The 19,938-nt window shown below is 43.1% G+C and overlaps 1 protein-coding gene and 1 pseudogene across 2 annotated transcripts in view; both read right to left on the bottom strand.

The window, feature by feature from the left end:
- Positions 1-19,938, bottom strand: part of PDE10A (phosphodiesterase 10A) — a 590,722-nt gene that overhangs the window by 377,177 nt on the left and 193,607 nt on the right. The window lies entirely within an intron of this gene.
- LOC144294614 (glutathione S-transferase kappa 1-like) lies at positions 12,216-17,342 on the bottom strand (annotated as a pseudogene).

Raw genomic sequence — 19,938 nt, forward strand, 5'->3', positions numbered from 1 at the left:
AATTTGAAAAATGTTTTATCTAATCAGATAAATTTTAAAATAAAAATATTTAGAAAGTAAGATTTTTATTTGTTTATTTATATTTTTATTTTAAAAGATTATTTGTTTCAGAGAGAGGGGCTCAGCATTTATCATAAGTGGAAAAGTAGGGAACATTTCTCTAAGGAAACAAAACTATCCACAGGGGGCCTGTGAGGCCTGCTGGAACATCCCAACACTGCAGGCAATCCCTCTCATTCTGGCCCACACAGCTACTTGCTCACTTATCCTAGGTGGGCCTCCATGGGAGAGCTTTGCCCCCTTCGGCCCATCTTCCACGGAACCTTCCATGAAGCCCTCCTGCTTCTAGTAGAGACCTAGTGACGGAACTGACTTAAGAATCTATGATTAGGGGAGCAGTGCCAGACACCCTGAGAAAGTGTCCTAGTCCCTCTTTCTTAAATATGAATATTTTGCTCCAAAAAGACCCATTAGCATTTAGTTGTCAATTCCACTTTTATTATTTATGCTGTTTGGGTGTTAGGAACACAGAAGTGTTGAAATGGATCTTGCCCTTCAAATGGATACGCAAACCATTAGAAAATATTAAGTGCTAAGCTACCTAAGGATCTAGGAAAGAGGGAGAGGTGTGGTTTGGGTTCTGTATTTGCATTTTGTTGTGTGGTTTCTAACAGCATAACGTGAGTGCGCCTAAGTGCTCTCCGTGCATGGGCTCTGTAAGATTTGCACTTTCCCCCCTTTCAAATATTTTCCTACCAGTGTACTTCAGAGTCGCTAGTTCTGCTAACACCACCACTGCTATTTCAATGTTAAAGACATGACAAAAATATTTATGTTTTCTTGTCTGTGCCAAAAAGTTAAATACGTGGGCTGCTATCTGGCAAGGGGCAAACCTCACAGCAGAAAATAGGTGTAGAGAAATGACACAGTGCATAGAGGTTCAAGAGGTCCAGTGTTGAACCCTGAGCACCCACGTCACTTGTGTGTATGTGATCTGACCCTCCAGGAAGAGGTACCATAATTAGGAAATAGAATTACTTCATCCTGAGGGATCAGCTGGAGAAGCAGCAGAATGGGGCTCAATTTAGGGACACGGGTTTGGTCTTCCAATGTCTGCCATTGCCACTGTGCAAGGTAGGCAAGTTACATATTCCTGCTCTGCCTCAGTTTCCTCATAGGTGAAGTGAGGAGGATGGTAATAGGGCTAATCTTGTAAAGCTGCTATGAATAAATGAGTTAATGCACATTAGAGCTAGTACACATGAGAACTGAATTTGGTACACACAAAGTCCTCAATAAAGACATAGCTGTCACCATCACCACCATCATAACCATCATCATCACCATCATCACCATCATAACATTCACCACCATCATCGCCACCATCATCACCACAATCATCACCATCATCATCATGACCATCATCACCGCCATCAACATCATCACCATCGTCACCACCACCATCATCATCATTATCACAATCATCACCATCATCATCACCATCACCACCACCATCATCTCATCCATGGACTATTTCTTCAAGTGAAGTTACTAAGAAACAGTAAGCACAAAATGAGTAACAGTAAAAGTTCCTAAAACAGTGGTCAGACCCAAAGTGTTTCCTGTTGGATGCATCTATTTATGCTTGTCCCTCCTGGTATACTTACAAACTAATTATGGCCACCACCCAAATCCAGGGTTTTAAAACTTTTATTGGTGTATGAAAAACATTTCCTTTTCTAAACTCCTGCCTTTTAGTAATGACTATTTCTGACATCAAACGGGCAAAGAGAAATATTACTAATGATTCTGAAATGCTTCACATTTCCTACTCAGATACTGGCTCTTTATTTCCTTAGCACTTATTAGCCACTTCCACAAGCTACCTGGATGAATTCGTGGCTGGTGTTTAGGTGCAGAATTTCACTCAGAGATACTAGTCCTCACTGACTTATTTAGGGCTCCCTATGTGTGATCTGAATCGGGAGATAGTGGGGCTGATGGATGGGCAATGCTGAAGGCAGAGGAGGCAGGAGGTGGCACGGTGTGGGGCCAGAGGAGGAAGGTGGAGGACAAGCCCTGTTCTAGAAGAGGGAGAAATGCTGGCGAAGGAGGCAGAGGATGGAAGGCACAGTTCGTGCAGAGACCAGTGAGTGTGTGTGAATGACCTGAATTCCGTGGGAAAAACAGAACAACCCAAAACAAAGTGGTCAAACACAGCTGGTGAAAAGTGAAAGGATTTTCATCCCCAGGAAGTTTCCTGGACTCTCTCGGAAGCAGCAATTGAGGGGGAAGGAGGCTCACTGGTGGCAGGGGGAAGGCACAGCTCTGGTGCCTGCCCCTCAGGGCTGGGGGTGGCCTCATGGATGAACACAGCCACCCCCCGAGCCTGGTTCTGGGGGTGTCCTGGGGGGCTCACTCTCCCCACACAGGGAATATGTGGTCAAGTCACCCCAAGCCCTGCTGTGACCATAGGTGTTCACCAGGTGACAGAGCGGAATGGACACTGTACCCCTGGAGTTCTATGACCCCTGGCTCTCTTGGCCCATCTGGAGGGTTTTTCTTTTCCTGAGGTTCTTCCCTTTGGCCTTCTTTCCTTCCGTCGGTTCCATTTCAGACACAATCATCCCAAGACGGGCACATTATCTCACACCCATATCCCCAGACACAGCTCCCCGAGAGGAGCAGGGTGCTGGCATCCTGCCCTAGCCAAGGTGGCCCCCGGCCTCCGGGCATAGCCTCCTTACGCCTGATGCTGCTTCCCAGGGTTCTGAGACCTGCTTTTCTTGGGGAGCCACAGCACTCCAGCTCTGCAGCACCCTGTGGAGCTGCAGGGGAGCCATGGGGGCTGGAAGGAGCAGAGGGGCCACATCGCAGGCGGGGAGAGCTCAGGGCGGGAGCAGCTGGTTTTCAAGGGCAAGAGTCAGAGCAGGTGCAGCAGCTGCCACCTGGGTGACTGGCGACCAAAGGCCACAACTTCCCCAGCTGCCTGCCCCACTGACTGTCATGTCAGGGCAAACTCCAGCCCCAGGCACATGTTTGCCCCTGGACTTCATGATGTGCCCTGAATCTTTCCAACACACTCACCTTTTCTGCTTTCATGCTTCCCAGACTCAGGGTGCTGGGTACTTGGATGGTGGCCCCCAGAAATGCCACCTCCTGAAGCCACACATGTGGAGCCCCTCCTCGGTGCTGCTTTAAACCACCAGGATTTGGGGTCACTTGTTACACAGCACAAGATAACCAATATAATTGGTTCTGTTATTTATGCCCAAAATGGTTTTAATAAGTCAGCACTGCAGGAGTATTTAAAATTCGCACATACTTATTCCTTTAGACACTCAAGGGGCCTGAGCAGAAGGAAACACCGTTGTCCAATGGCAACGTCTCTAGGGAAGGAGCCTTTTAACAGATGCTACTTCGCATATGAACCACCGTACCTAGAGATACCTGTCCTCGGATGCTTTTCTTTCATTCTTATGGGAAAGTCAATACCAAATTTATACCACATTAGGCGACCTTTATGCTCATTTATTTGTTACATACACATATTAAAACATGTATTCATGTGCAACTGTAAACTAGTTTTACAAAATAAGAAAACTCTTTTATTAGCATTTGGGAAAAATTTTAATAACATTGGAATTGATTATCAATGAAATGCTTTTTGAACAATATAAGAAACTAAATCACCTGCCTTTTAGGTAACAAAAACAAATCCAAGATGGCACCAACTTACTGGTCAAGTTCGATTGACCATCTTGGCTGGTCGGTGCCCTATTGGATTGACTCGTTAGCAAATTAAATAATGTACTTTACACATCATTCCACAGGGGTTTTGTAGGTTATCTCAACAGAACACGCTTCCCCACAGCCTAGGGCCACTCAAGTAAACGACAGGGCCATACTCTTGATGGCAGGGTCACTTGATGGGGCAGTCTTATCAGTCTTATACTCTAAAGGAAGATTTTTTTTTTTAGGTTTTATTTATTTATTCATGAGAGACACACAGAGAGAGGCAAAGACATAGGCAGAGGGAGAAGCAGGCTCCCTGTGGGGAGCCTGACGCGGGACTCAATCCTAAGACCCTGGGATCAGCCCTGAGCCAAAGGCAGACGCTCAACCACTGAGCCACCCAGGTGCCCCTAAAGGAAGAATTTTATTTCACATTGTGGAAGTCTTGTAAACAGCTTTCCTTTAGCTAAGCCATGTGCAGAATTTTGTTTTTGGTTTCAATAAAAATGTAAGAACTCGGGATCCCTGGGTGGCGCAGCGGTTTGGCGCCTGCCTTTGGCCCAGGGCGCGATCCTGGAGACCCGGGATCGAATCCCACGTCGGGCTCCCGGTGCATGGAGCCTGCTTCTCCCTCTGCCTGTGTCTCTGCCTCTCTCTCTCTCTCACTGTGTGCCTATCATAAAAAAAAAAAAAAAAAAAAAAATGTAAGAACTCTCAGGTTTCGCTTCCTAAAGAATAGACATAATTTCATTTTAGTGATTAGTTTTTTTCTACCACAGATGCTAATTTGCTTAAATTTCAACTACATGAATTGCAACAATCTATTATAGGCACATGAAACTTTTGGATAACTTCCTTTAAGTGACAAAATCTCACCTAATCCACAGTATTTCTTGAGGTCTACAAAATGCTGCTCTCCTGGAAAATGCAGAAATACTAATGTCACACACATTTTCCCTGTATTGGGGTAAGTGTAGTAACAATTAACTAGAAAATAAGAAAGCATAGACAGTAATTCTCCTACAGTAATTTTTTTATAAATTTATTTTTTATTGGTGTTCAATTTGTCAACATATAGAATAACACCCAGTGCTCATCCTCTCCTACAATAATTTACATCATTTTCTTGAGTTAGTAAAACCCCCGAATGTGAAACTAGTCGTAAGGTACATTATTTAAATAAGCAGCCCTTTTGTCAAATATCTGACAGATGTTTATCATCAGGCCTCCCTCTTTTTCTAACGGCTATGAATGTTCCAGAATTGTCCATAATGCATGTGCATAGGATATAGGTTCTTATGCAGTGCTGCTGTGAGAGAAAGCAAGCCCGAGACCCATTTCACACTTGGGTAGGACCCCTTGCAGCTGGCTGTCTCAGCTCCCTCCTCCGCCCACCCCCATCCCCCCTACCCCCCCACCCCCACCCGCAGAAACTTGTCATCCTCTGAGCATGTCCTAACAGGTCTTTCTGCAGGAACCTGGACTTCTGAACGTGGCTGGGGATTTGCTTACGTTTGTAACCCATTGTCTGCTACACAGTGGGTGCTTAATAAGGACTGTGGAACTGAGTCTCTAATGTGTTTAAAACATATATTGAAAACATCTTCCCAGAAAACAAACCAGAACAGAACACCTTCCTGGTATAAGGAGAAGACCTGGTATTCCCGAAACGAATAATAATCAGTAAGCTGTTGGAGGGAAACATCGCTTTAGGAGTAGTTTCAGAAAAAAGTAAATTTAAATTTTAACACAACCGTTCTTATAGATACGGGCAACCAAAACATACTTAAAATATATGCGTATATATAGCTTTTTTTGGTGGCTGAGCACATGGATTTTTGGATGCAGAGCACTGCAGCCTGCCTCCACCATGTGAGCCACTTAGCCTCTGTAAGCCCAGCTTGCTCATCTGTGGGGGGAAATAAGAATGGTATGTATCTTAGGGGCGCCTGGGTCAGGTAAGCATCTGCCTTTAGCTCAGGTCATGATCCCAGGGTCCTGGAATCGAGCCTCATGTTGGGCTCCCCGCTTGGTCGAAGGCCTATTTCTCTGTTTCTGCCACTCTGACTACTTGTGCTCTCTCTTTCTCTGTGTCAAATAAATTAAAAATATTTTGAAAAAATGGTATCTTATTTATTATTTGGTTCAAGAATTAACTAAATAAAATAGATAAAGCACTTAGCTGATCACTTTTTGAGGTCAGAATACAAATATTTTGCTCCCATCTGAACATCTGTCTTATATCACATCATTTAATCAACCTGGAATTAAGATTTCTGGGCATAGTGAATATGCTTTCCTCAGATGGCCTGGATCTTGAATTTTTTTTTTCGTTTATTTTTTGTTTTTTGTTTTTTTTTTACTGAAATTATAAAAAGTAAATTTTTGTTTCAATAACAGAAGTTTATTTTTAAAATTAAACAGAAGCTCCAGGTAGTAAAATAGAGTCTTCTATAGACAGACATGCTTAGTTAATGCACAGTATTTGAAGTTCTATAAAAGACTGTGCTCTAACGAAACCACTGGGCAGTTTGTGACAAGCGTAATTGACAATAAAAATTCACAGCTGTCTTAGAGGACTTGTTTCCTTAGAGCCATCATGAATGAGAATCAGTCTCAGGTGTGAAAAAAGACATTCTAAAAGTGATGTGAATTAGATATCCAAGCTGCGTGATGGCAGTAAAGCAATGACCATCTGTATTTTTGGTAACTAGGACCAGTGGGCATCTGATAATCAAAGATGATTTTGTAATTTCTAGGTCAGTGAGGCACGAGGGAGCTGTACTAGTACTTGAGTAAAACAATATGTATTAATGATCACTTAAAAAAAATAAAGAGGTTTATTTTCTTACAAATCACTTCTTAATATTAAAATCACCACGAGGTACAGTTTAAATATTGTACAATGTTATTGCTACTTATACCTCAATAAAACTGAAATGAAAATAAAGATACCCATGCCCTGCCAAAAAAAAAAAAAAAATCTCACTGAAAATATTTGTGCGTTTGGACGCCTGGGAGGCTCAGTGGTTGAGCATCTGCCTTTGTCTCAGGTCGTGATCCTGGGGTCCTGGAATCAAGTCCCGCATCAGGCTCCCTGTGTGGAGCCTGCTTCTCCCTCTGCCTGTCTCTGCCTCTCTCTGTGTCTCTCATGAATAAATTAATACAATCTTAAAAAATATTTTGTATGGTGTTTGTTGGTTTTAATGTGAAACCATGATCAAGGAGCAGTAGAAGAAAAAGACCTGATCCATGTCTTAGAAATGCTCTTCCTCTACTTCAGATGTGAAACAACATAAGAAAAAAGACATGGTCATCCCGTCCCCTCCTCTCTCCACTCGGACTGTGAAAGGGCAGCCCAGAAATAAATTCCTATAAATATTTTTCCTTTTCTATGAAGCTTCTCTTAAGAAGTCCTCATGCCCTCCATTCACAGAAAGCCAGATGAAGCTGAGCACAGCAGCCCCCACGTGGCCCTGTGACCGGAAGGACCAAGCCCTGAGTCATTCTGTGTTTGCGCATGAAAAGGTGTACTTTTAATGAAATCTCTGGGTAGCAATCATTATTTGAGGCTAATAGGGTCCTGGCTCTCATACTGTAAAATAGTAATTACAAGTTATCACCTTTAGAGTGCTTAATGAAGCTGACTCGTAAGATTTGTAAAATAAACAGTTACCCGGGGGGAAAGAAGGTCTTTAAAATGATCACGTAGCTGGGCATCTCAGAGACTCACTCTGTGTGTTTAGACAAGGCTTTCTTGGAGGACTTCTCTCCATCAATGTCATTCTATCCTCTCTCAAAGACACTTTTTTCCTTAAACTACAGCACAAAAAGAAGGGTGTCTAGTCTTCACTATCAGACAAGCTTCCAATTACCTAATAATTTGGAAGAATGGCTGAGAAACAGTGAGTTGGGCTTGGGAACAGTGGGGCAAAGGGAAACAGGGGAGTGAATGCAACAGAGAGGCAAGTGCCACACCTCTGCACATCTGGAAGAGGCAGGGTAGAGGCCCTGGGCTTCCAGACGGAGACTGGGGGTCTCCAGAGCACCCCCCCTTAGATGTCCCATTCCTTCAGCACTTCAGAAGGGCAGGGCAGAAGCAGAAGCACGTGCCCGGAGATGCTGGAGCCTATGGGCCAACAGTCCTCTTTCTGCCTCTCACCCTGGGCACTCCGAGGACTGACTTCCCCCAGTGTCAGTGTTCCTGCCCCAAGGCATGTTCCAGGGACAACCTTGAACCTGGCATCCTAGAGAAATCCAAGCCCTGGGTGGAACCCCAACGCCAGATGAACCATCTCTGGGGGAAAACCTAAAAATACTCTCTGACAATAAGGTAATGCTAGAAATGCCAGGAAAATTATTTTTAACTTGCAGTATCAAAAAGACTGGGGAAGTTCTTTTGGGAAAATGGAAGCATCCAGAAACACTTTGCTCCAGAGGGTTTCTGACTTTTAAGCTGTTTGCTTAGTTTTTGAGAAAGTTATGCACTCACATTGTTAAAAAAAAGAAAGAAAAGAAGGAAGGAAGGAAGGAAGGAAGGAAGGAAGGAAGGAAGGAAGGAAGGAAGGAAGGAAGAAAGGAAGAAAGAAAGAAAAAGAAAGAAAGAAAGAAAGAAAGAAAGAAAGAAAGAAAGAAAGAAAGAAAGAAACTACAGTCATATATGAACAGCTCACCTCCCGTCTGCTCACCATTAGTGTCCATCACCCCCAAAGAGCTGAGCAGTTACCGTTTTCCTTCTGGATCCTTCCAGATAGGCATGCAGATCTAAGCAAATATGAACACGTGCTTCCCTCTATTACAACCCAAAGTTGTGCACTCTTATCCTTTTCATAACCTCTCTTGGAGACCCTTCCAACTCAGAACATAGACCTCATTCTTTTTTATAGCAACACAGAGAGGTCGGTGCCTGGATAGAGCAAACTTTATCTCGGCATTTCCACGCTGGTGGGCATTTAGGTTGTTTCTAGGCTTTGCATCTGGGGACGGTGCCACAGTGAATGGGCAAAAGCGCAGGTTTTTAAAGCTATTCAGGGTGTACATTTCTCTGCTTTTGGTGGATGTTTCCAGACTGCTCTTCATCGGCAATGTATGGCTGTGCCTGTTTCCTTAAAGTCTTGTTGTTTTTAATTCTTACATGAAAAATGGTATCTCAGTGGGGAGGCTGGGTATCACTCAGATAGATGTTGAGGGGTCACTATTATTTCCTTCCCTCTGAATTCAATGTTTACATCCTGTGTGCCCACCTCCCTTCTTCTATTAAGATATTAATCCATTTTTCTGGTTGATTTGTGGGAGCTGCAAATTTCTTTTCCATTTTTCCCCCTTGCCATTTTACTTTGTTTATGGCATGTTGCAGAAGTTTTCTCTTCAAACAAAGTTAAATGAATCAATCTTATCTTTTGTGGTTTCTGAATTTTGAAATATGGTTAGGCCATTACTTCGCTGGGTTTATAAGAAGATCCGGACATTTCTTCTAGTATTTTTATGACTTTATTTTGGAAAAATTTAAATCTTTTTTCATTTGGAATTTATACTGGGGTACAAGATAAAATATTGATCCATGTACAACTTTTTCTGACAGCAATGTTTTCCGACACCATTTTTAAATAGTCATTTCAGGGGATGCAAAATTCTCTCGTGTGTTTGGGCCCTATTTCTGGACTTTCTAATCTCTTGCATTGACTGAAGTGTATCATATACCTTTATCATTGTTTTAATTACTGAGGTTTGTAATGTGTTTTAATATCTGGTAGGGCAATTTTCTTTTTTTAAAAGATTTTATTTATTTATTTGACAAAGAGAGAGCATAAGAAGGTGGAGCACCAGGCAGAGGCAGAGAGAGAAGCAGGTCCCCCACTGAACAGGGAGCTCGGCTCAGGACTCAATCCCAGGACCCCGGGATCATGACCTGAGCTGAAGACAGGCCCTTAACCCACTGCACCACCCAGGGGTCCCTGGTAGAGCAATGTTCAATGTATTTGTTTTGCCATGTGACCTTTAGAATCACTTTATCTCATTAAAAATAATTTTCACCTATTTATTGGAATACTGATTTATAAAATAATTTAGAAAGAAGTAGCAACTTTACAAGATTAAATGTTTTTTCTGAAAAAAAGGATATGCTCATTTTGGTTTCTGATAATTTTCTGGTTCATTGGTAGCTCTCCAGAGACAAAAATCTCTAAAACATGGCAGGAAATTGAACTATCATATGTGTTGTTTCTTTGATGAGTATTCATTCTTCGCCCAAATCACAATTAGTAACAATAACTGGAAGGCTATAACAGATGCTTCTTGACTTTAAACACTTAAAGTTAGATTATTATGTTTTTCTGACTTGATTTTTCAATGAAAAAAAAGCCCACGTATTTAATAAGTTTCTCTTTTCAACATTGTTGCACAATTTGGATTGTTCAAAGTCTGCACTTCGGTTGCTCATTCTGGCAAGGCATGATATTTGTTGCCTTGAAGTCGGATTCTACTTCTCATTACCGCATCTTAAAGTCTTGGAAAACATTCGTTTACTTATAGAAAAATGAAAAGAAATCAGATAGGCTTAGATTACTGTGAATGCAGACATCTGAGGAGGCGGCGTGATCTGATCTGCCCAGTGTGCCAGCCGCTGGCTATGGTAAGGGGCACTGGGAGCCCAGGGCCCTCCTTTCACGGCCAGGAGCAATCCCGTGTGACACCCACAGCAGAATCCCAAAGCAGTTGTGAGACCTTGTTATTAGGGTGGTTCTGTCCAGGTGAAACTTCTCTGGGACATGTCCAAAATGCATTTTAAAAAGAAGATGAGGGGTGAGGTAGCTCAGCCAGTTGAGGGTGCAGCTCTTGGTTTTGGCTCAGGTCATGATCTCAGGGTCCTGGGATCGAGCCCAGCGTCGGGCTCCACGCTCGGTGTGGAGTCTGCTTGAGACTCTCTCTCTCCCTCTGCCCCTCCCCACCCCTCTCTCTCTCTTTCAAATAAACAAATCTTTAACATACTCAGGTGGTATTCATGTTTCCTGGGTTGCTTCCTGACAGAGGTGAGCTTCGTGACACATGACAAATGCCACACAAGGGACGGAAGTGTGGAGACATCCTAAATCTCTCGGTTGATTCTCACTCGGCATGAAGTGGGATCAGTGCAGTTGAGGGCCTGCCCAGTCTTCAGGGCCAGACCATCACTTGCTGGGGGCCAGGACGTGGTGCTTTACTTGTCTCTCAAGGAGTGAAAGCATGCTTCACTAAGATCTCAGTTAGGTGGCTTCCACTCTGTGGCAATGTGGCCCCAAAGGCACCAAGCCACTCCCCACATGAAGAAAAGAATATTAAGGGTGAGCATGGCACAACCCATAGCCTCATTCATGGGTCTCTGTAGACAGTTTCCAGCTGGCAGTACTTTTTACCCACTGGACAGATCATGAAACAGTCATGTCTGAGAAGACTTTCCCTCAAGGTGAGTTTGTCCAATCTCCTCACTGAAAATGTGGAAAATTAGATCCAGAGCAGTTTATGGAGGCGCCCAGATCCCACAGGTCCCTGGGCCTACGTGCTGGGTTTAATTATTTTTCTGTTCTAAGCTTTTTCATTTTTCTTAAACTATACTTGACATGGGCTGAAAAGTGAGCTCTAAACCATGTCTGGGAAGTACTATTGTTTTTGTTGCTTTTCTACTTCTCACGTAAAATTATTTTGTGCTCATTTGTGTATATCGGTAAAAATGTGTTGAGCCAAGGCTAATATTAGTTTTATAATTTGGCATGTAAAGTGATTCGGATTCTTAAATAAAGCCTATGCAATTTAATTCCATGATTCTTTTCCAGAAATACTTCTTTTCTTTTTAAAAAACTTTTTTTTAAATTTAAATTTAATTTAGCTCACATATAGTATATTATTAGTTTCAGGGGTAGAATTTAGTGACTCATCAGTCTTATATAACACCCAGTGCTCATTATATCACGTGCCCTCCTCGATGCGCATCCCTCAGTCACCCCGTCACCCCATCTCCCCATCCTCCTCCCCTCCAGCAACCCTCAGTTTGGTTCCTATGGTTGAGAGTCTCCTGTGGTTTGTTTGCAGAAATGTTTTCCTCTTAAAGAGCAAGATATCTCCTAAATTATTCCGTATTCTTCTCTTTGCACGTACAGGTAACCCAGCTAGAGAGCTCAGTTGCAAAGCTTTCTCGAATTGGAGTTTAATTGTGTGTGTGTGTGTGTGTGTGTGTGTGTGTGTGTTTAATGCCTAATGGCATTAGGTCTCTTCTGAGGAAAGCAGAGTTTGGGGTTCTCAAAAGGCAACTGCGACGTGTGGAAGTAATAGCAGCCATGAGACTAAAGGCAGGTGGTGCACGGTGCAGCCCCCTCCCCACACCCCCCAGGGCCACAGAGGAGCCTCTGCCAGTCAGGGAACCCAGAGTCCTTGTGTCGCACAGTGGAAGAAGGGTAAGCAGATGGTCTGCTTTCTTTCTCCAATAGATTTGTTTCCCCTGGCCACCCTTAGAATCTGGCATTTATGGCTGGAGGCACAGGGCCCATCCGCTTCCCTACCAGCGGGGGTGGGGTGGGGTGGGGGGTGGGACGGTGGGTGGGGACAGCAATCCCATCCGCTCAGAGCCAGCCAGCATGTGGGTTGGCCAAACAGATGGGCCACAGTGACGGGCAACTCAAAGGCTCCATATTTGCTGGCTGCTGCAGTGGTCTCTTTGAGCTTGTTCTCCACCTTTGGTGTTGAGATCTTTTCCAGAAGAGTCTGGGCTTGTTCTGTAGACATGCCAGCCTTCTCTATAGCAGCCAGGATGCTCCGGGGCTCCAAGATGTCTTCATCCCATGACCAGACATGCATCCATAGTTCCCTGGACACTTTGTCCAGCACCTCTGGGTGCTCCAGGATTAGAGTGGTGAGGAATGGCATGGCCCATACCCATAAACTTCCTTTTTCAAGGATCACAGAGAAGAAGTCTTTGGGGGAACTGGACGGGGCCTAGACATGCCGTCCCAGGGCTCTGCAGGGAAGCAGAGCTGGCGATGCATTTCTGTCTTCTGTGATCGCTGCAGTGAGGCTCGGGCGCAGCTGTAGGTTAATGTTCCAGACGTTCCTATATGAGTACAGGACCCGGAACCCTGCCAGGAGTAGGGGACACGGCACACGGTAGGAGGCCCCTGGTGTGCAACGCACAGTGCCTTTCCCGGGCCTAGAGTCTCACGGTGATCTGATTCTTCCTCCACAGTCTCACAGCCAAGAACACGGCGATCTGAAGGCCAGTCTCCCACCTGCTCCCCAGGCCACTAGGTGCAGCCACCGGAAAATGACACCATGCACCTCCACGTTCTAGGGGTTACTTAAAACCCACTTCCATGCTGATTTTTCCTGAACATGGATTTGGTTGCCCTGTCAATCCCAACATTAGAGAAACAACATGCACCATCATAGCATCTCCCCCGAGATCTTCCCACTATCCTTCTGTTTCAGATTTCTCTACCAGACTTGCTCCTTACTCTATAGGATTTTAACTCATTTCTCTGCTTTATGGGTAGTCATTTTTAATCCACTTCTCTCCCATGAAGTTCTAAGCTTCCTATAAATATTATTCTCCCATCAGACTTTATTCCCAAGCGGCATCTTATTACGTATAAAGCGGCAGTCTACAACGCCCTGTGTACGCATTCACCAGCGGAATGACAGCACTGCTGCATCCCAGCCAGTGTAGTGATGCTAATGATACTCAAAGTAACTGATATTATAATTACTAATACCATTGCCGTCATTGACATTTTGTGAGCATTTGCAATGTGCCAGCTGCATCTCCCAGCTCAGGCCAGTCGGGAACACGGTCAGCTGCATCCATGGGTTTGCTCCCGTGCTGGACGCGGCCACTGGATTTCCAAAGGGTGTTGGTTTGCACCGTCACGACTGCTCCCTTTAGAAAAATGTGTTCTGACTTTTCTTTCCTTTATTTTGAATGATGACACGTAACTTAGAAGCACACGGTTCTCCTCTGTGGTCACATTCTGGATTAGAAAACATGTGGCTTTTGTTTTATCAAGACTCACAGTTCACCAAAAGCATTTATTTCAACCTTGGCGTTGTTTCCTTCCTTCCACCTCTATCTTCTTCTTTTTGTTCCTTCCTTCCTGCATCCCTCCCTTCGTACTTCAAACAATTATTCATCCGACAACCCCACTTTAAAGATGAGGAGGTCAAGGCCTGGGCAAGTGGATCCAGTATCCTATGCCCCATGGCTGTTCGGTGGCCTGGACCAGGTTTGCTGAGCTCCTCCTCATGCTTCTCCCATCACACCAGGTCAAGGGTTTTCAGTAAATATTGTTGAATGAAGGACTGAGTGAAGTATGTGTGCTAAGCATTTTACTGCATGCATCCAAGAGAATAAAATAGAGGGATCCTACTTGTCCTGCCTCCTGGAGTGGAGACATTAGGGCTAATGCTTGTTGTGCCCTCACATTGCTCTCATTTTATCAAATCCTTCAATACAGGCATTATGGTGATCCTTTTAAAGTGAGGACATGGAGTTCACAGAAATGTAGGGACTTGTCCCCAGTCCCATGGCTGGCAAGTGTCAGAGAAGTGATCCCGGTTGTGGGTGTGGGGTCCGCATGGCCCTGGTTGGCTCCGAAGCCCCCTTCTGCTCTGCCTCTCAGAGAGTTTACCGCAAGCTGGTCAAGTCAACTAGAGACAGGAAGGGAATATGAGATGAAATTACCTTTCCTGCGACAGCGAGAGAATGTGAATGCTACAGAAATCTGCAAGCGTCAAATTATGTCAGGTGTGAGCCTCGGGACAGAGGGAAGTACATCTGTGCTCGGGTGTGTCACAGAATTCCCTGTTCCATTCATTTTTCCTGTTCTGTCCTCTGGTCACCCGCAGTATCTCTGCAGGGTCCATCGTCATTTTGTAAGCACATGTCTCATTTTCCCTTCAATTTCGCCAGATATACAAGCCGGGCTTTTTCTTTGTATTTCAAATGATCGACATGAGGTTAAGACACCAGGTCACGACAAGATGCTTAAAAGTAGCAGATTTAGAAAGCAGGCTCAGTTAGTATAGATATAAAAAGCTTGGTGTTTTGATGCAAAGAATTAATATGCAGTATAAAGTAAATGCATATTTATTATATCTGCTAAAATTTGTAAAGCAGTTAAAGAAATACTTTTCAAAGAAAAGTGAGATGTGAATTATAATATAATTATTTAAACAATACATCCCAGAGGCACCTGGGTGGCTCATTGGTTGAGCGTCTACCTTTGGCTCAGGTTGTGATCCCAGGGTCCTGGGATTGAGTCCTGCATGGGGATCCCTGCAGGGAGCCTGCTTCTCCCTCTGCCTGTGTCTCTGCCTCTCTCTTTCTGTGTCTCTCATGAATAAATAAAATCTTTAAACAAAATAAAAATTAAAAAAATTAAAAATACATCCTGTCATGTGGCTAGAACTGCCTTCTATGATAAGAAGTCCCCGTGTACCCAGTGAATGACCATTTGCACAGTTGCTCCTCATGAAAATCCACAGCCTGGCCTTTCTAAGCAATACTTTTTTTTAAAGATTCATTGCAACCTACTATCAGTGGTCCCCAGATCTTTGGATTTCAGAAACATTTATTTTATTTTATTTATTTATTGATTTATTTTTGGATTTCAGAAACATTTAAAGAAAAGATGGTGGTGGTGGAGGAGACACGAGAAACCAATTTCCAGTTGTGTAGACCTGTTCTGTAAATATATTTTACAATCGCCTCGTACCACAGATCATTACAAATTCAGTGAATTAGAATACGAATATGTGACCAACATGAAAGTCAGTAAGGATAACTCTATAAAAATCTCACTGTATCTTTTTTTTTCTTGTGTCGCTTTAAACTGGGAAAACTTTGTCACTCACACATAGTTGTTCTCAGACAAAAACTTAGCACTCCTTTTCTGAGTGGCATATATTCAGTTTTCTCAGCCAGCTCTGGGACAGGGTCTGTCCCTCTCCACCCAAATAGCAGGTGTCCCTCAGTCCAATGGCTAGCATGTCAGGCATGTGGACTCACCAAATACACACACACACACACACACACACACACACACACACACACATCATGAAAGAGAGTAAGAAGGGAGGAAGGAAGGAAAACCAAAGAAAAAGAAGAAAGAAACCTAACCCAGCAACGACAAAACCTTTTAAAGTCTGGGAACGAGAAAAAAGGAAATTGTTTATGCCAAAAATTGGCCACAGACTAACGCAAGGCTTGGTCCAAAATCTGGTGACTCACTGACCCATATGTGATTAGGGCTTGTACAACGCAGTCAGTGCTCATTAGCTGCTGGAAGGTTTCCTTGGTTCCTGGAGGAGGGCCTGAAGGCACCCCCCAGACCTCCGCAATCCCCCTCCCTGGCACTGCCTGCCATCAGCTCACCTAAATCTCTGCTCTCCTTAAAGGCATCGCCATAATGTTCTTTCCCGACAATCCCACCATGATATTTCTTTTATTGGGGAGATTTGTTTAAATATTTTATGTCACTTGTCATCTCATATGTTTCTGCTCTGTCTAGCCAGATAACAAGGTTTTAAACAGCAGCCCCCGGCTATACTTACGTGGCTTTGTGTTATTCACACTACACTGCACGACACAAATATTTCAATATTTGTGCATTCTACTTAGTCTGACCATGAGCTGTAGGCATAGAAAACCTCTTGTACATAATAATATCTCTTAATGAAAGCTTCCGATGGTCCAGGTGCTGTTCTGAGCAAGGCACTTGTGGTAATTCATTTAATCTTGACAACAATCGTAAGGTAGAAATAATCATTTCCACGTTATTGTTGCCCATTTTACACATGAGGAGGCTGATGCCCAAGATCCCTTCGCTAGTAAGTGGTGGAGTGAGCACCGTTGCCTTTAACATAACAAAATTCCGTTCAGCAGGAGAAAACCCAGGAGAAACACAAGGTTTGCTTGTGGCCAGAGCAGTGTCACAGAGGGCTTAAACATTTGGCTCTGCCACAGGGAGACCTGGGGTCTGAATCCCTGCTCTGATACTTAGCTATTGCCTTTGGGCTTTTCACCCATCATTTCAAATCTCAGTTCTCCCACCTGGAAAAAAAAGGAATATTGGTACTTTCCTCATATGCACTCGAAAAATGAGAGATATTACAAACCAGTTTAGAAAAACCTCACTGGTTTTAATATATCCTAGTGTTAAAAATCTGCTTGCAAAAAATAAAAATAAAAAAATAAAACACTTTAGATGGGACGATATTACTGTGATCATGATTCCTTGTGCAAAAAAATCTACAGACTTTAGATACAGCCTGTGTTGTATTCTGTAGCAATTAATTTAAACAAAAGAGTAATTTGTTGAAACCTTTCCGTGTCTGGTTTTGAAAAATTGAGTTTATTTTTTTCTAAAACATCTCCTCTGAAATGGCAAGAACATATTTTTAAGGACAGAGTCAGTAAAATATCAGTAGGTAAACACCAATGAATCTTCCTTGGTTTCCAGGTGCACCTGCTGTCCATCCACCTTACTCACTATAGTCCCCGGCCCCTCGGCCACCGCCGTCTCCACGGGCAGCTCCATGAGAAGTGGAAGGGAACACATGCGTGTACGAAAAAGCAAAGTCTCCATCATTGACAGGTTGGGGTGACTGGCACCATGAGAAAGGGGTTCATTTCTAGCTGCTTGTGCACACCCTGTGCATGGTACGACATTCACTAATGTTTACCTGAAATAAAATGTTTAGCCTGGAAAGATTGCTTGTCTCGATAGGAAGATTCATCCTTATATATGCTACGTTACCTAGTTACACATTGCTCACAAGACCTTGGAAGAGTTTTGTTTGAAGTTTTATTTGTCTTGTCCTCACTCTTCATTTGGTATGAAATGAAGGCAGAGTGCCGGCTGAAAAGCCTCACATGCAGTGTAGACGGTGGCCTGGAAACTCTGGCTAATATTCAGAAGGCGTTAGCAAATTAAGGTCAATTCTGCAAGCAGTTGTTTTGTTTTGCAAGCTAGTCGAATTGTTTATTTTTTATGCCCGCATTTTTATTGTTTATTTGTCATGTGGCAAACCCTTCCTGCAGGCAGTCTGTCCAGGCGGGGATTTTCTATAACCCAGGAAATGAAGTCACCAGATGTGCGGTCTCAGCAGGGACTGCGTCTCCCCTTTCCCAGAGGAGCAGTCACTTGGGGGTATTTAAATACAGATGCAAAGATGGTGACAAATAAATGGAAATAAATGTGTTTAATAGTTTGCCAGGGCATGCAGAATCATTCCATTTATGCAGAACTTTGGAGACGTGTGAGAACGCTATGTGATTCAGGGCTCTTTTTATACAGCCGTTGAAAGATTATATAACATGCAATTTTGACTAAAAAAGATGCTAACTACTTGAGTCTTTTAAACTTTTCATTGTTTTATAATTGATTTTCTGGCTCACAAATAACACACTTGACTTCTAATTTATACTTTTAGCTAAAGCGGAAAGATATGCCTTCATATGGTTCTACGTAAAATCATGGACTTGATCGTGTGATCATTTCATCCTGTACTTGGGCTTAGAGGTTTTTCCCTCTCCATTTCCCTAGAAGATTGGGTCACATGGCACTGAAAACAAATGATATACTCTTAGAGGGGCCCGGGGGGTTCAGTGGGTCACACATCTGCCTTTGGCTCAGGGCATGATGTCAGGGTCCTGGGATCGAGCCCCACATCAGGCTCCCTGCTCAGTGAGGAGCTTGTTGGAGGATTCTCTCTCCTTTTGCACCTCCCCCTGCTTGTGCACAAACTCGTTCTCTCTCTCTTGAATGAATAAATAAAATCCTTTTTAAAAAATGACTTATTCTTAGGTTAAAAAAAGAACCCAAGAATTATGTTTATATAAATATACATTTATTTTAAAATATTTGATTGAAGTATAATATAGACTTACATACCATAAGATGCATCCTTTATTTTTAGTTTTTATTTTTTAAAGATTTTATTTATTTATTTATTTATTTATTTATTTATTTATTTGAGAGAGAGAGAGAGAGAGATTGAGAAGAGGGGCAGAAGGAGAGACTGAATCCCAAGCAGTCTCTGCGCTGAGCATGGAGCCTGATGTGGGGCTTGATCTTACAAACTTGAGGTTGTGATTTGAGTCAAAACCAAGAGTTGGACAGTTAACCTACTGAGCCACCCAGGTACCCCATAAGGCATCCTTTAAAAGTGTACAATGCAGTGGCATTTGGATACTCACAAGGTTGTATGACTATCACTGCCATCTACTTCCAGAACATGCATCACCCCCAAGGGAAATGCCACACCAGTGGGGATTCATTCTCTGTTCCTTCTGTCCCCAGCTCCTGGCAACCACTCACCTACTTCCTGTCGCTATGGATTCGCGTCTTTCGGGCATTTCATGTAAGTGGAATCATACACCAATTAGTCATGGTGATGGGCTCCTTCCATCTGGCATAGTTCTCATAAGGTACATCCATGTTTTAGCTTGAATCAGTACTTCATTCCTTTTCATGGCTGAATAATATTCCATATTGTGTTATCTATCAGTTGATAGATATTTGGGTTGTTTCCCCTTTGGGGCTGTTATGCTATTACTCCTATCAACACTCAAATACAAGCTTTTGTGTGCATATACACTTTCAATTATCTTGGGCATAGATTTATTAGTGGCATTGGTAGGTCAGAGCACTATCTCTATGTTTAACATTTCAAGAACCTGCCGCACTGTTTTCCACAGTGGTTGCATCATTTTTACTTTCTCACCAGCAATGCACAAGGGTTTTAATTTCTCTACATCCTTGCTGACATTTGATGTCTGTATATTTTATGTCAGCCACCCTAATGGGTGTGAAGGGGTTTCTTGTGATTTTGATTTGCATTTACCTAATAACTAATGATGTTGAGCATCTTTTCATGTACTATTGGCCATTTGTATGTCTTCTTTAGAGAAATATCTACTCACTTACAACTACTAATTATTTGTCTTTTTATTGTTGAGTTGAGGAACTCTATATATTCTGGACAGTAAATTCTTACCATGTATGTGATTTGCAAATACATTCCCCCACCTGTGGGTTGGTCTTTTCACTTTGATAGTGCCCTTTGAAGCATAAACATCTTTGATTTTGATGATGTCTGGTTTACCCATTTGTTCTCTTGTTGTCTGTGCTTTCAGGGTCATACAGTTTACATCCATGTTTCTTCTAAAGGTTTTATAGT

The sequence above is a fragment of the Canis aureus genome, chromosome 1 (assembly GCF_053574225.1).
Source record: "Canis aureus isolate CA01 chromosome 1, VMU_Caureus_v.1.0, whole genome shotgun sequence".
In the NCBI taxonomy this organism is placed as follows: Eukaryota; Metazoa; Chordata; class Mammalia; order Carnivora; family Canidae; genus Canis; species Canis aureus.